General features: G+C 26.7%; 1 protein-coding gene and 1 long non-coding RNA gene across 5 annotated transcripts in view; one reads left to right on the forward strand and one right to left on the reverse strand.

Moving 5' to 3' along the window:
• Positions 1-12,063: 12,063 nt before the first annotated feature.
• The window catches only part of Lar (tyrosine-protein phosphatase Lar), a 158,733-nt gene continuing 152,146 nt past the window's right edge, over positions 12,064-18,650 (forward strand). For all 4 annotated transcript variants that reach the window (XM_089222664.1, XM_089222667.1, XM_089222665.1 and 1 more), the window contains exons 1-2: positions 12,064-12,378; positions 15,270-15,335. The gene's annotated coding sequence lies outside the window, so the exon portion shown is untranslated. The remainder of the gene's footprint in view (positions 12,379-15,269; positions 15,336-18,650) is intronic.
• LOC149057235 (uncharacterized) overlaps positions 15,514-18,650 on the reverse strand; it is a 36,049-nt gene continuing 32,912 nt past the window's right edge. Inside the window, exon 2 of the long non-coding RNA XR_016190826.1 lies at positions 15,514-15,773. This is a non-coding gene — a long non-coding RNA (uncharacterized LOC149057235). The remainder of the gene's footprint in view (positions 15,774-18,650) is intronic.

An 18,650-nucleotide genomic window follows, 5' to 3' on the forward strand; every position in this document is an offset into this window, starting at 1 on the left:
CCTTGGTATAAATAAAACGGCTGGGTACCTATTGTACCTACACATTGTTGGTATTATACTATAAAGGTGTAAGAAACAGGGCGGTGCACTCCTAAATCTACCTGTGCCGCTGTATAATGCCTTTCAGACGCGGTGTAGGTACAGTTATTAAAACGTATGACGCGGAAACGCTTTGCTACATAGGTATATATAATACACACACACACACACACACACACACACACACATATATATATATATATAAGTACATTATTTATTTGTTTTACTGTACTGTCCAAACACCAAAAAGTTTACTACTATTTGTAGTTTATACTTTCGCCTCCAGCGAGTGCATAAGATCGGACACTGCTCGCGGTCGTCTACACAAGTATATATTATGATACACACACAACCACACACTTCCACCCACGACAGAATATATATATAAGGTAAGGATTATAAGGTATACCACGCGATAATGGCCGTAAAGTCGGTATCTATGTGCCTCCGGAGATTCAGCAACGAGCACGATACTTACTTATTTATGTCTTTGTACCTTTCTACCCCAGAAGTCGACGATTTCCAACGCGATATTTAATATGTGTTGAATGAACATTCAAAATAATTTAAATCATCGCGAATAGTTTGGGTATATACCTAATATGATATTGCAGACGCATGCACGAAAGGATGTCCCAGGATAGTAATTTAATTATGTTTATATGCATGTATATTGGTGACTGGGAAGGGGTGATGGGAGGTTGATTTGTAAAACTACTTACATTAATCACATCATATTATGATGCGTGCATGGCGCATATATAGGTACCTAGATAATAATATAATAGATCTCGACAAATAATAAACATAAAAATGAACAAACAACACGGATTCTCGAGTTATTTAATTGAATGATAATTCATAAATTACGTAATAATTATAATTTTTATATCACCAATATGAAATTTAGGTACCACAGATTATGAATATAGGCAATCCCATTATTTAGCCATATATAAGTGTGCGCACTGCGCAGGCATTCGTGGCAGGATAGGCATCAGAGCCACAGGAAGACATTGAGAAATTGTAAGGTGTTGTAAAGGATAAGCCTCTAAAACCTCTTAAAAACCATTTAATCACTCCAATATTATTGATAAAAAATCAAAATAATATTATTAATTTTATAATTTAATCATTACTTTAAGTTAAATACATTTAAACTAAAAAAAATAGTTTAAAAAATTAACTAATTAAAATACATTCAGTAAAAAACTTACTAAAATGATTTAAATTTATACTAATATTATACCTATAAATATAATCTGTGCTGTAAATTTGATTTGTATATCATTATTATTAATTATCAAAACAAAAGTCTTTATTATAATATTATTATAACGGGACCGCCGTCATATTATTGTCATAACGATATAACATAATAGAATAGATAATAAGATACCCGCGCGAGAATGTAAATATTGTGTTATGACGTCAAAATGATGGAGACAATATGCGAATCGTGAATAGCTCGTCAATGCGTTTTCATGATATTTTCTGCGGTTTACGTCTTCCGGAATTGTATTTGAATTGAGAAATTAAGTTTAAGAAATGTCCAGTGACTTAATGGGTTGTAGTGTTTCAAGTAGGTACAAAGTGCAAATAAGTAAAAACAAAATGGCGAACGGTCAGTTTCGAGTACACTAAGACTAGTAAGACTACAGGCTATGTAAATACTAAACACGTTATTAGATTTTCTCTAATGGATACGAAAATACGTGATATATATTTGCCTCGTATTCAGTAACACACATTACAAAGATCAAATGATAATTTTTTGAATTTTGGTTTACAATCAGACTATTTACACACGAAGTAACAAATTAATTTTAAAATGTTATTTTCATTAATGAAAAATGTGATGGTTCTGATCGGACCGAATATACAACTTTTATTTGAATAATATTGTATACAACACTTTAAAATGTAATAGGTACACACATATCTGATGGATTGGAATTTAAGGTCCAATCATATAATATAAAATATGAACCTAAATATTTTATATTAGGTATGTATTAACAATTGTTCATAAACATTTTTATATTTAATTAATAATAAATAGGTAATACATTTATTATATTATATATAACGTTCGTATTTTACTTTAAATATTCATGTAGGTAGAATGTATATAATTTCTGTTCCGATTAATTAAAAATATTAATTTTTTATACAAATGACGTATAAATGATTATCACGAGTACACATTTTTATTTGATTAAAACTTTACAGGTGAAACGATAGAGCACGTCTGATACTGATAATATACCTAGTTGATTTCAAAATATATAACAAAAAAAAGAGAATGCTTTAAAGGCTTTTAAATTGCAATGATAGAATGAGTATTGACAGAATGAAAGTACCAAATCGAAAAGTTATGGAAGGAGTTGAAATAGAAAGCTTTTTTGACAAAAGGGCTTAGTAGAATACTACTTTGACAAGTTTATTATTAAGAAAAGTCTCTAGAGATCTATCGAAGTTGGTTGCACATCGTAAGACATTAAGAATATAATGAGAACAAATGCACAAAGTCGGATACTTTTCTCGTAATGATTATAAATGAAATTGATTGGAAATTTGGAATCCTGTACATTATACCATATAAAAGGATCAACACTAGCTATTTTAAACAAGACCGTTTATACATATTTATATATATAATATTAATGTTTCGCATAAACCATTGTGTAATATATTAATATGGCATAAATAATATAAGATACGTATTGCCCCGAATTTAATATAGATTTCAAGTAGGTGTCTAGCTATAGAAAAATATGATTATATTAATTATAATAATAATTACATTTACGAACCTTCTACAAAAAATATAACTATATATTTATTGATATCATATTATTTATCTTATATACTTTTCTTCTTTATACTCTAGTATCATTATGTAAATATAATTAAACTGTAACATGTATATCTTAAACGCCAATAACCCTGGTAGTTGAGGTGTATTTCTAAAAAAAAAAAAAAAAAAAAAAAAAAATAATAATAATTACATTTGTAGTTTGTACCATAGGTCCATAAAATAAAACAATTAAAATATTATAAATTAATTTTTTTAAGAAAATATTGAAAAACGTGTATTATATAATAAGTATAATGATTTTGTAATTTCTAAAATAACATTGACATATTTATTTTATTATTGATAAATATAAAAACTTTGACAGTTTTTAGTGTTTATACGGTTACAAAACGAACTTGTACAATTGTAAGTAAACTAAACCGGATTAAACATAACATTAATTTTCTTTCACTTAGAATTTTTTTTATTATTGCTTTACAGCAGTAGTATTTTGTGATGGGCTCACTTATATAGTTTGGCTTTTTGTTAAAATTTAAAGTCTAAATGTATACTATAAGACGTGGATATATCTATGAACATTTTCAGTGAAGAAAACGAAATATTCTATAGCCATTTGTAATTAATAATTTTATATTTTTAGAAGGTAGATTCTTTATGAATATCAGGCGATTATAAAGAAATATTAATTTATGTTTGTCTTAATAATAAAGTTTTCACCATTGTAACCTATACTGTTTGCGTGAAAAAGCGGCGTATATACCCATGAATATGTCAAGTAAGTAATATATAACTATACTATACAGTGTAATATTTTGGCAGCTGAAGCGCATTGCGAATGAGTGGATGAGTTTTGTAAAAAAACTAAATTATTATTCCAACATTAATATAATTATAAAAGGATCATACGAGTTAGGCATATATACGCATTAATAATTAGTGCTATATTTATTATTTGTTTTTAACTCCAAAGGCTTACAGATAGAAAAAAATATGTACTTAAATTTTAATGGTATTCTTGAAAATTAGGTACGATAAAATAGGAACTTGTACCCGAGAAGATAGTATTATTTTCGGTTTTAAAATTGATGATAGACGACGACCATACTGCAGGATGTATAGGTACTGTGTATGTCTGCAGTTGAGAATGTTTAGATATATAAAATATTCAAATGCATTAGAAATTACAATAAATTCAAAAAAATGTTATTGCTTTAGTTGATTTAATAGAAATTGTAAATAATTTAACTTATTTAAAAGAGAACGCGTGAAAAAATTATTTAGCTAGATATTTAATTATATAAATATGTATAGTAAATAGTAATACGCATTACTTTTAGATTACACTCATTGTTACCGAGATAAATGTTTTAGATAAGTATAATGCTTATTTTATTGTATATTAAATTATGAAAATTATAATTAAATTAATATGAGTTTAATTAAATTGTATTATTTGCGGCTTGCTGTTAGCGTTGATCATCATTTTGCCATTATTGTCGAAATCCGTATTCATTAAACAATAAAATCTTATTTTTGTTGATTGGAATTTTATGATTTATTTAAATTAATCCTATTTATAAAGTATTGATATTTTTAAAAACTTTATTAGCATAAGAAATTTATTTTAATTCAATATTAAACAGCAACAAATAATAAAAATGCATAATGATTTTAGAAATTAAAAAACCAAAACTATAATAGTTCCTATTGTATTGTTTGTGAATACCTTAGTATTTATGATTATATACTTATGACCAGGGTGGCAGGGTTACAGGTTATAGGTTAGGCAATTATCATCAAGGTCACAAATAGGTACCTCCTATATTAATCATGTATCTATATTTATTACTGTTTCGGGCAAAAGTCGAAATCGGGCAAACCTCAGAAATGTCCGGTCAAAACGCGAACTGCCCACAATCCTTGGACAAAATGTAATATTTCGGCTTTTGACCGGGTAAACCTAGTTATGATCAATCTCATTTGGGCAAAACTGTATACTGATTTTTATCGTAAAGGCAAAACCAAATAATCATAAATAATACAAATAATCATAAAATAAATATTATTTTACAAAATATATAATTGAATACACTTAAATAATAATAAAAATATAATGATATTAAGTACCTACTCGTATAAAAATTAACAAATAATAATATTAGGTACTCTTATAATGTTAAAATAAAGAATTAAAAAAGTTAATACATTTAAATATTAAACTTCATTTGAGCAAACCCATAGCGTCTTAAACTTCCCTAATATTAAATACAAATAAATAGCCATGTAACTAATGGCCACGTAGCTGCCGGGTTTTATTTGATCAATAAAAAAAAAAAAAAAAAAAAAAAAATGATCATAAAATATTGTAAAAATATAATTAAATACACATAAATAATAATAAAAAAATAATATTTTTGTTTAGTTGTTGCTAAACATAATAATGGACGTATTTATAATCGTAATAAAATCGTACGATAAAAATCACTATTTGTATTTAATATTAGCGAACGTATAATATTATAATGCACTATACAGTCTTGCCCTTACGAATTTACGATAAAAGTCTGTATACAGTTTTGTCCAAATGAGGTTGGTCATAACTAGGTTTGTCCGGTCAAAAGCCGAAATTTGACATTTTGCCGAAGGATTGAGGGCAGTTCACGTTTTGACCGGGCATTTCTGAGGTTTGCCCGATTTCGACTTTTACCCGTAACATTACCATGAATATTTCAGTTATATACCATCTACGCGTATAAGTATAAAATTATATAAGAGTTATATAAAAGCTGTATAAAAACTAATAAGTAATAACACTAATAACTATAATAACGTACAAAACATGATAGTAATTATTAGAAAAAATGTGAAGAGATAAATCACCCCTTAAACATAAATGATAGCAAAAAATCAATAAACGTATGAGTTTTTTAGTATACCTAAGTGCAATTATTAATATTTCTATAGATTTGATGACGGGCATGGGCAAAATTTGAAAGGAAGTAAATGTAATAATTGAATATAATAAAGTGTCTAATATCGACAATGTGAAGTATACAGTAAAATGCTTTATTAAGACAAAACTTCAGACTTGGCTAAGCTTCCAATAGTCTCATCTCGATCTCAAAGTTGGTGCCCCTACAGTGCTATTGACGCTAAAAAGGAGAATAAGATGTCCTTAAACATACCGCGCGTGTATACTCTGTAATAACATAAACTGCGTATATCCTTTCAGTTCAAGCGTCTCAAATTTCCCCTGAAGGTGGCGTTTGCAGTTTTGATTAACAAAGCTGGCAGAGACAAACATCAAAACACATTGCACCGTTCAATACATATATTATACTATAGATATTAACCAAAAGTGAGTCAAAAGTTTGAGTTATTGAGATAATTGTGTTTCTTTCACAAATTATATGCGATCGAGGATGTGTAGTATCATACGATGTAAACTGTGTACGCATTGTGTTGTGTAACATACTACTATGGTCTATGGAGTAAATGATGTACCTACATTTCAAATAATACCTAACAGTTATTTGGTTTTGATAGTAACAAAAATGGGAAAATCGTTACATATGTGAATATCCAAAGTAAAAATTTTAATTTTAAAAGTTTAAACGCTCATAAACATTTGATTGTTTTTTTATCGAATAAGATTATATGGATACTATTGTATCAAATTTTAAATCTGAAATTTAAAAAGTACAATTTTTATAAATTTCTAACTTAAAATATTATGTACATTTCCATGATTTTTACGAATTTCGTCAAAATTTTAAATTAGGTGATTGCTCATACAGTCTATTGTGAATTTATAATCAAAGTTTTTTTTAGCTTTCACTAACAAAAATTAACGAGGAGCTTTGTATTTAAATTGTAATGTTTTTGACCTAGCAAACATTTTTTTAGCTGACATTATAATTTAAAAAAAAAAACTAATAATAATCTAAAATTTCATATGCTTATAAATAGTTTATCATTATTTTGTAAATTTTATAATATAATTTATATAACTTATTTTGATATTTTAATATATTATTATAATAATATATATATAACCTATAAAAACATTCAGTGAATATTTCGTTGATCAACGGTAATTTGTTTTAGAACTACACCCAAAACGGCCAAAACCAAAATAAATGTTATCAACAACCGTTGATTTGTTTTTTGTTTAAAAATTCCTATTTTATATATATTTTTTTTTTTTGTCAGGTGATTTTAAAAACGACTGTGAATTTTATTACGATAACTTTGACTTCTCAAATGCAACTAGACTTACTTTTCCACTAAAAAATATACTTAAGTTGAAAATCAAAGCTTTATTTCGTCTATTTATCGTATACACAGAAACAAAAAAAAAAAACTTTAAATAAAACATACATAATAGTAAAATTTTTTTAAATCAATACATTCATTGCTCTGCTCAAAATCTTAAATCCGTTGTTATTAAATAAAATAATAAATTGCAACAATAAATAATATGTAATATATATATTTTTAAAGTTACGTTCTTAGACGTTTTAAAATTATTAAGCACCTACAAAAATATTTCTTAAACCTTATATAGCTTTTGAAATAATGAGTGTCTTACGTTAAATAGATCACAAAATACAAGAGCTATAAGTAACATAAAATAAATAATTTGAGTTTTTAACTACAATCAAAGTTTCGGTTTTAACTTATAATATTATTAGGTATTAATGTATTACAATTCAAAAATATGGATGGTTACACATTGAAGTAAAATTTGCATTATCAACGAAGGAATTTCAACTTCTGTTTTTTATACAAATTACTAATTAGAACATCTGAAAGTATCAACACAATTAGTAAGCATTCATTTTATATACCTTATATTAAACGAATAAATGAAACGTTTTTCTATTAGAAAATAATTTTATTTATAACATGGATTTTTTCATTTTTTAATAATATTAATAGAATTTAATTTGAATGTATGCCAAAAACATTATTATCTTCTGCAAAGTTAATATATTATACATTATTTAAATTTTTATAACTTTTCAATAGCGAGTTAAGAGTTTTATTTCATTAAAAATATTATCTTCAAACAATAAGTGCAGTATTATGAATACAAACGTTATGATAATGACAATAGTACACTAGTACTGAGTAAGTAAAAGTTAAAATATAAGATACAAAAATATGAATACAATGAGTAAACAAGTACTCTTTAATTATGATTGAGTTTTTTGTTACATACAATTTATTATTAACAGGATCCATTTCACATTTGTGATATAAAAACTTGTTTTTATTTTTACAAGTTTAAACAAAAAAACATAATCACAGTATTTTTTGAACACTACAATTATATTTTATTTACTTTTTAATTATTAGACCTATCTTAAACATCCTGCCATAAGTTTGTATAATATAATAAAATTAATAAAAACATTAATTTGTACCTTGCAAGGTCTGTTATTAATTATTATTAACATCAATAAGTTATATTAATTAATTATTAATAATATTACTATTTTTTATTTAACAACATTTTGTTTATTTAAATCAAAGGAAATGAGATACTTACCTGAAATTTGATATTTTATTAATTTCAGAAAAAATAAATGAAAAATAATACTGTTAAATAAAATCAAGTTACAATTTAAATACCTATTAAGATTCAATACTAAATGCATGGATCCTCTTAAGTATTTTTTAAATTTTTTTAAATACATTTCAAGCATATATTATATAGTATATTATATTTTACAAAAAATCATCTTTGTTCTAATAAGCAAATATGTTTAAGACATTTATCATAATGTGTATATTAACTATATTAAAACAAAGTGATTTAATAAATAATATACGCCTAAATTTTCCAACTTAAAACTTAAATACAACAGTCCAAAAGTGTTGCATAAATTACAAAAATTTAATAAACTTCTACAATTAAAAAAATAATTCCAGTAGTCCAGTACTTAAAATTATATTAAAAAGTGCCAAAAGTGTAATAATAATCACCAAGTTTCTTATGTTTTACCTCAGTTAATGTTATTCGTAAAGATATTAAATTGAACACATAATAGCATAACTTATGGACACGCTATTAAATTTAATAACTTATTTTTATTTTTATTATTTGTTCACCATTCTGCAGAAGAAGCTTCTTTTTTTCTTTTAAAAAGGTTTTAAAATTACGTTACGCAAAATCCGTATAGGATTTTAGAAAATCATATAACACCAAACTTCGATAATAAATAGTAGTTAGATACCTAGAAAAATCAATCATTTAGGTACCTACTTTTTTATTTAACATAGTAAGTTAATCATTACAGTAATTATTAAAATTTTTCAACAACTCTATGTTCTTTATACTAAATTAGTAAGCAATAACCAGTTGAGAAGGATCGCGTTCCTTATACATATATAGGAACGAAGTTTGGAAGGAGTTTTATCTAAAATGTTGGAATGAGAAACGGGAAGGAGTTCCTAAGGAACTTGAACGAAAATATCCATTCCTCAAAAAAAAAAAAAAAAAAAAAAATGAAAGTTATTTATTAATAATAATATTTTCTGGAATATAAGAATTGATAATTTAGTATCACTTTGTGAGTCACTATAGTACATATTAAATTACCACATAATGCAATACACCGTGATCTCGAAATTTTCATTTTTATCATAAATAATCTATAGGTATCATTGGTGTATTTTAATTTAATATTTAATTTTAAGTTCAATATTAGTATAATATAAAGGTAGATATAATATGATAATATAAACTACGGTTGTATAACTGCGGGATAAACGATAATGATGTTGCTGTGATAATTTGTAGGATGTAGGAAATAAATTCAATTATAAAAAATAAAGTAATAAAAAAAAAAAAAAACAGATTGTTGTATCATCCTATATATACAATCATATCCTATATGGGCTATATAGGCTATAGCCTATAACCTATATAATGTCTGCATGTGTGACATAGTGTACATACTATACATGTATAGAATAACATGCAATATATTATATATATTTTATATAGAGCGTATAGACTATAGACAGTGTTCATATTGTATTGATTATTAAATAATAAAACAATTCTGAGTGAAGGAGTGAATTTTTAGTTAAAACAATAAACTTCTTACTGGAGAAACTGGTTTTACCATCATTATTCGATTAAAATTTTAAGTTTATACGCTACACAATTTTTGAATTATAGCAAATAAAAATCGGTATTTCTTAAAATTATTTCTGGTTTAAAAATTTTCCACAAAAAACACCATCATCGACAACCACTGAGATCGTAAAAAAAAATGGGTTTTCGCTCTGTAGATCACGTTTAGCTTTGTTTGTTTAAAAATTAGAGTGAATCAATTTTTTATGAAACTTTATGGTAAGAAATTTATATGTGTACACCTATATGTGGGTTTTTTACGATGGTTCAACTTTTTGTAAGTTTTGCATATATTATATATAGCGCATAAATCAAAAACTCTCATAACCCATTTAAAAACTGAACAATTGTAAAATGTATCCCTTCATTCAAACACAGATAATGTTCATACTTCTTACCTTCAAGTTTAATAATATGTCGATTTGAGGTAAACGGCCTAGTATTTTACAAAAATATTAACGGTTCTATGGAAAAATTTAAAACCTATAAAGTTATTCGGGTAGCTTAACAAATATGTTATAATTTAGTATTTACCTACTAGTTTAGGACGTTTAGGTGCCCTCGATGGACCATATATTGAGTCAGTCCTGTGTATACTACGACACACAATAACATACTTGGCTAGTTGCCACACTACCCCTGATGTCAATAAATTCACTTAAATTATTTTCAAACTAAAGAAGCTAAACGTGATCTACTGAACTTAAATAGTTAAATTTGATACACTTATAATATGATATGTACTTGTAAGACAGATAACAAAATATGTTAATCAATTAATGTATAGCGTCTTGTTAATATCAGTTTTTTTTTAATTTTGTCTCTAAACACCTTTCTTAACACCTATAAAGTTGGTTAGAATATTTAAAATGTATACAATATTCAAATGTCGACTGTTTGATACCCACTTAAATTAAGTTTAAAAGTGTCCTGTAAAAACTATTAAAATATAATACCTACCTTATTATTGATTCCACGATTACGCCAACATACAAAATTACGAAAACAAAATAATATCATTTCAGTATTATACAACTAAACTTACTATAGGCAGGGTAAAAATAAGTTTAGCTCGACCCCTTCCCCCGTTCTAAAAAAATAATCGTTGCATAAACCTTAAGTACCTAAATATACTAAATAATATTTACGATAATATTATATATATATATAATTGTAATTGTTTTCATAAATGTGGCATATTTTTGATTTTTGAGTGAAGTCCTTATCATCAAAAGCATGCACAGGATTTTGTGTCTGGTGCAGTACGCATTTTTAACAGTTCAATTGATTAAGAAGCTGAAAACAAATTTTCCTCAATATGACATACAGCCATACAGGTAAAACGAATATAAGGTGTGCAGAGAAAAACTATCAAATTAAAAGCAACCAAATTTCAACACTATAAAGAGTATAATATTTAATGTTGAACGTTATTTTTATTTTTACGATATCAAAACTTAAAAAAATGTTATTCAAGCTTAAAAAACTCAAAAATATTGAATTCTTAAATAATAATAACTTTTTTCGTATTTGTGATATCTACCATTGCCCCCATGTTATTCCAGGTTAGTTTCACCCCTGGTGGACAAGTCATCGTTTCATAAAACGAAAATTAAAATTTGTTTAATATTGATATTTAAAAAATAATATTTATCATGTAGTACATTTGTTCTCAAAAGAGATTTAGTATACATATTAGCCATAACTCATAAGGTTTAATATATAACTTTTAACTCTATATTTTGGGAATATTTTGAAGTACGAAAGTCTTGACAATTCGCACTACGCGGTTGACAACGTATTCTCGACAAATTTAAAATTTAATGTAGTTATTTATAATTTATTGTTGAGCAGTGGTAATATTATATATTATATGCTGGTGTTGGCCTATGAGGAGCAGGCTGGTGGTGTGTTCCGTGACAGAATATTGTCGGCCGTCGTCCATTGGCGGCACTGTAGCTGTTATCACATTTCGGCGGCAATAACGTCCGCTGGTGGAGTCCACCAGGTGCCGCCGCTGCCGCAGTCATGTTTTGGTTTGGCGGTGGCGATCTCCATACGTGAGTGCGCGCGCGTGTTTTTGTGGTTGTGTGTGGGATTGTGTGTGTGTGTGTGAGTGTGTATATACACTATATCCCTTATGTCCCTTCCGCTCTTTATCGTAAACAAAATTATCGGTTTTTTCCGCTGTCCTCAAAATTGTACCAGGAACCGAAACAGAGAACAATTATCTTACACCGTTTGATCATCGGCCGGCAACCCGTGTGCCTCGCGTATTTGGACTATAGTGTGACGAGCACAGAAGGCCGAGTGCCGGTAACATTTCGAACGATACACGAAATCGAAGCTCCGTGTCGAAGGGACCGCCGAGGTAAGAGTTACTCCTTTTTTGTACACACCCCACCAACCCCTTCACCATCCGACACCCACACCCAGCCGTCATTCGTAGTGGCGGCGGTGCAAAAAAAACCCTTGACTGAACGGTCGACTGGCCGAGGTCGCTATTGATTTTCACCACTCGGCATTCTGACTAGAATTTTCCCATTTTTCTTCTCTCGTGCTCAAATTAAGCACTCGTTGAATTTTCCGGGAACCTCCCAGAAAACCGATCCAGTGCACATTTGGTGAGGATGATAAGACGTGATTTGGATAGTTTGCAGTGACTGACTGACTATTGCATGTATCGAGGTTTTTAACACACGCAATACACTAGCGGTCATTTTTGAAATATTTTTTGATGGTATCACAATTTTCACTGTTTTCATTAAAGACACAAATTTCAAATTTAAACCCATCTCTATTGATTTATAATGGTGTAGAGTTGTAAGTAAACATCTAGACTAGGTGCTAAATGTGTTTTTGATTGAATATATTTTATATTTAATTTGTTAATTTTATTTAATTTGAACTCTTATAGGCTGTTTCTACATTTTTAAGTATTATATTGTATCATGTATTCAATCATATCTTAAGTTGTTGATTTAGTAAATATGTGATAGGTACAATAAATAGGTAGTAGGTTAATATTTATTAAAAGTCATACAACAATCTTGAGTTCAATAGTCAACATTTTAAGTGGATGTTGTCCATATGTGTTGTCTCCATATTACACACATTGACATACCAAATTTATGTTTACCAGTTTCTATAGTATGCTGTTAGTTTGAATATAATAGTGCAGGGGTTGGCAATTAATTTCAAATGGAGTCCGGATGATTAAAATATTAAATAAATGAAGTCCAACTTAAACAATTGTTGTCAAATCTTTATATTTTTATAATAGTTCTATGAATACAAAAAAAAAATTGAGACATGTTGACAGTCCAGATTTGGATTGTGGTCCGCTAGTTGCCAACCATTGTTATAGTCTATTGGCTTATTATAAAATTTAAAGGTAAGATTGTTGTACAGGACCCTACTTAGGCTATTTTGGTATTATTATTTTTAAGTCAGTTATGACCTTTTTGAAACTTTTTATTTTAATATCAAAACTAACAGTTCAATATTGAAATTGATGAACATTAATTTGGAATTTTGTACGCGTATAAAACGTTGACAACACATGTGGTGGCAATGTCCTTATAAGTGTATACATTTCTTATCCTTAATATTTTTAATGGTGGAAGTTGCTTGGTATTTAGGTCTTTATTTATTCTGTATAGCCAGATTAAAATAAATTGTTTTTTATAAAGGCTATATTATTATAAGATAAGTACAATAACAAAGTAAGTGGAAAACTAATAATTAAAATCTGCTATAGAGTATAGAAATATGATGTATGTTTCAAATAAAAATTATGATGATATTTCAAATTGTATGTATTGCTTCTTGTGTTCACTTAATTTTTTTCACAAAACTGAAGAGCAGAAGGCATATTTAACAATTGATATTAGTGGATAGCCATTGCCCATCACTAATCAATATTTTACAATTCATTTAAATGTTTTGTGGGGTAACTATAACATCAGTCAATATAATATAAATTATTCATAATAATAATATAATCATTCATTTACCTAGGTAGGTAGATAATCACCAATAACTACAACCTTTTTGTTATTGAAATAGTTTTGATAGTATTTCTTAACAGCCTAATATGTGTTAGGCATGCTATTTTAAGCATTTTATAAAATAGGTATTAAGTATTAGGTATGGCGATTAAATTTAATCTAATGGTTTAAGACGCAGTAGTAAATTTATGGGTGGAGAGGAGTCAAATAAGCCTAGCAAAACTTTCTCATGGATACATACTTGTCAATTAAAATTCTTAATAAATAACTACTTTAATTTTTATGTTTATAAGTCGACAGAGAGTGTGTAATGTCATCTTATCTTATCACCAATTAAACTGATGTGATGACATCACTGGTAAACATGTATATAAATAATTTAAGTTTTTAATAAATTTATATTCATAAGTGAACTGGGACCCATTTTGACTCACTAAAAATGAAAAAAAAATCAGCCACATACTATTATAACCTTAATTTATTTACTTTTGGTTACTCACTTATCGCCATAATAAACCAGTGTACCATATTAAATTTTTTTTGTTAACTGTTTACTTATATTGTACTTTAAATCATAAATCATAGATTAAATTTAGAGTATAAATGTGATAGATGAATTATTTTAACTTAGGCAGGTACCTTATAATGTAAGGTATAATTAATTGTTTAAGTAGGTTCATAGTAGATTTATGTCTTATTTACAACTATTTATTTGGATTTACATGATACGACCTACTAGGCTATTACTATTTCTTTAGAAAAAGACATTATGTACGCATCAAAATATTCAAAATCATCAATAGTATCGACAAATGATGAATGGTCGGAAAAATTTTAATCTTAAAATGCATATCATGTATAAAATTAACAACATTATTATAGATAATTATTGCTAAAAAAATGCTAAAACTGAAAACATAGAAAATAAAAGTTCTATTCTTTGATGTAGAAACACACTTCATACTTAAGAGAGCATTGTCAGGGACTTCTCAAAAAATAGTGCATTTTGCATTAAAATACTATAGTTATGATTATTTAAACTTAAAAGTTTAGTTGAGTAAAGTGGATCATTTTAGTCTACCACCAAGGTGTTCACCAACGCAATTGCTCCCGTATATATATAATATTGTTTTGAAAAATGTTTGGCCTCAAAAAATCAAAATTCTGGATCCACTATTGTTAAGCTGTAACCTAAATAGTATAAATTGGTATATAATTTCTTCTAATATTAAATGTGTATTATTTTTTTCAGATGTCTTAATTTACGTTGACACTGTTTCAGTGTGGTACACTTATTTACAAAGCAATTCTTCATTTGGTAAGCATGAGTTGTGGTTTTTATTATAAACATTAAACATAATAACATGAATTATTTAATTGAATGAAAGACCCACAATATCACGATAGCAAACCATACAAATTACATGTAGTTTTATGATAATGAATGAGATAAAAACTTGGTACCTATATCACTTGCATATTTAAATTAATGCAAATTAAGAGTTTTTAATTTTATGCCATTTAATAATCTAATGTAAACATATTATACTTAAATACATGATGAATTTCTAATAGTTTTAGTTATTTTTAGTACCTATATACTTATAATTGTACTAAAAATTATTAGTAATTAAGTTTTTAATGTATCTTGTAAGTTAAGTAATATTAAAGAGTTTCCCAAGATTTATATGCCACTGATGTTGGTAAAATTAGTTCCCACATTATAGTTCCATTGTTGGTCTTCATTATTTTATATCTGAAACAATAATATTGTCAAGTTAGTTAATAAATTGATTACATCTGTTGGGTTCACACTAAAATAAATAATAATACAATCATTCACATGTTAGGTATTTACATTATTTATAAGGAAAACATATTTATAACATTAGGCTTTAGAATTCAGAGTTTAGCCACATGCTGTGTAGGTAGTACCTATAATATATATTTTTTATATTTTGTTTATGAGTGCTGGATATTATTATCTAAAACTGCTTTTTTGTGTATGCCTCAAAAACAAACCAACAGAGGGCAGCACAAATTGCACATTCACCAGGATGTATTATTTATATGAAAATAAAAATAATAGGTAATCGTAAAGATTTTGATTTTGTCTGGATACAAAAATATGTGTAAATTATTAAATAAGTTTAAAATTATAGTAAATGAATTAGGTTATAAATAATTTTTTAATTTTTTAGTCAAACAATTGATAAATGTTTAGAATTTTAGTTTCAGCATCTATTAAATATTAAAGGGTGTTAGATTAAAAAATTATTTTGTAAAATATTTGATTAAATTGTATAGTTTTGAAAATGCTGATGTTAAAAAATACTTAGGTGCTTAAATTAAAATATTTTTTATAATTATTTGTATAAGCACAAACAATAAAATACATTTTAATTACAAGATTAAAAAATATTCTACAACATTTTTACTTAATTCATGAAATTAAGTAATTGTTAATTGTTATGTACCACTTGGCACTGAAAAACTAAAGAGAAACAAATATTATAAATGGTATATTATAATGTTCATGTAGGTACAAAAATGATACATTAAGTATTTTCTAAAAAGTAAAAGTCATTATAATGATTTAATTAATTAAATGTCCTTAATTTGGAAACTGAAGATAATTATAGCATATTAATCATATTATACACTATAGTGAACATAAATTATAATAGATATTAATCAAACAAAAACATAATATTATATATTTATGTACTTTAATATATTTTAGTCTGTTTTTATAAAAATACTGCAATGTATTCCAGTGGAAGAATTCCTAGTAACTTCTTGGAGGGGGATGAATGGCTGTTAATAATAATTTATTTAAAAAATTCATATCTTTCATTGTATTACTTATATAACAAAAGCCTAAAAAATCAAACTTCTTTTTTTGTTATATATTTTTTTTATAGTTTTATCAAAATCTAAAGAAATACTTAATTGAAACCTCTTCTCTGATTTTTACCATTATTGCAAAGTTTTAAGTCTTTGTCACTTAAAACCAAACCAGATCAGAATTTTTCTTAATAATTTATATAATTTTATATTTAAAATAACCATGCAAACAATCAAGCTTATAAACTATAAATCAAAGAATAAAATATTATATTCAATTGACATAATATCTATTGTTATTTCATTTCAGATCAGTATAATTTAAGTTTTAAACCTTATACTATATTATTTATTATTTTATTCATACTCATGGATTCCTCATAAATTATTTCACAGTACATTTGGCTTGGCTCCAAATTGTCCTATTCTAGAATAATATACAGAGTACTCAAAACACAAATTTTTGCAACAAATAAAGTCTAGAGGAAAAAAGACAACAGCTTTCTATGTTTTTGTCTTGCAGTTAGAATGTAATGAATTAACCAAGTTTATAATAGAAAAAAATTATTCTAATAAATAATAATATTGGTAGCTACACTTCACGATTTTTTAAATATTTTTTTCACTCACTGAAAAAGTAATTTAATATATTATAGTAAGCGAGTCCTGGAAGGCTAAAAAGTCAAAAAGTTATCATTCAGTCCACCAGCGTACACGTTTACGGGTAAAATACGTTTTTACGTATAAAATAGTTGACTTCCCCATTGAGAATGTTTTGATTTTATTATGTTATATTCAGTCGTTCCAATATTTTTTTGATCGCAAAAAAAATCTTGAATAAATAAGTGCACTTACAAAATGAGTGTTTATCATAACGTCATTGGACATCATTATCTGTAGATTAGATCTAGTTTCGATGATTTCCTCAAATTGTTGTGTAATAATATTATGTGTATTGCAATAATTAGAGTAGAGTATAGATACGTACGTTAATACGTTAAAAAAATACATATTTAAATTAAATCTTTCAAAATCCCCAGTTTTAAATTTAAAAGAATATCCATACCGTCATGAAACATCAAACCATATCTTTCTAATTTTACCTCAAATTGTGGGCCTTTTACCTTTCCATACAGTTTTAATGTTACATAATTCTTGGGCTGCTTTGGTATTAAACATTTTTACAGACTACCAGGTGCTAAATTATAATTCTATTATTAGACTCACCATAGTTTCATTAATACTGTTTTACTAACACAGTGCAACGTGGTCGGGGGACCTTGTTACGATATTAGTTATCCAGGGAAGGTTTTTTATTCCTTATGTATAAGTTTTCCGTAGCTGGGGGTTAGAGAACTGTGTATGAGGTATTTTATCAATAATAAGACATGTTTGGTTTATAGATCCATATTAATATTATTATATTAAAAATAATACCTTACTAATGTAGATGGCTGTTAATAAGTGTATTTGGTGAGTTCGCTCCTGTTGATGGTGACTTTCGAACTAAATGCTGTGTGTCATTTTAATATTAAGTAATAATGTGCATGGGTAGAAAGTGTTGAGTGTGTATATTATGTATTGGTCAATCATATAGTGTGTGATGTTAAGTGTGTGTATAATATATATATAAGGTGTAACGAATGTTACAACAGTTATAACATGTATTTATAATATTACAGACTACAGTAGTTGGGTACATAGCTAGTGTTGTCTGTTTGTCATTTATAGTACATTTCGCCATTTTTAAAACAATATTACCGTAAATTTTTACATTTCTAATGGT

The sequence above is a fragment of the Diuraphis noxia genome, unplaced genomic scaffold, assembly GCF_037042655.1.
Source record: "Diuraphis noxia isolate RWA-SAM2 unplaced genomic scaffold, SU_Dnox_SAM2 contig0003, whole genome shotgun sequence".
NCBI lineage: Eukaryota > Metazoa > Arthropoda > Insecta > Hemiptera > Aphididae > Diuraphis > Diuraphis noxia.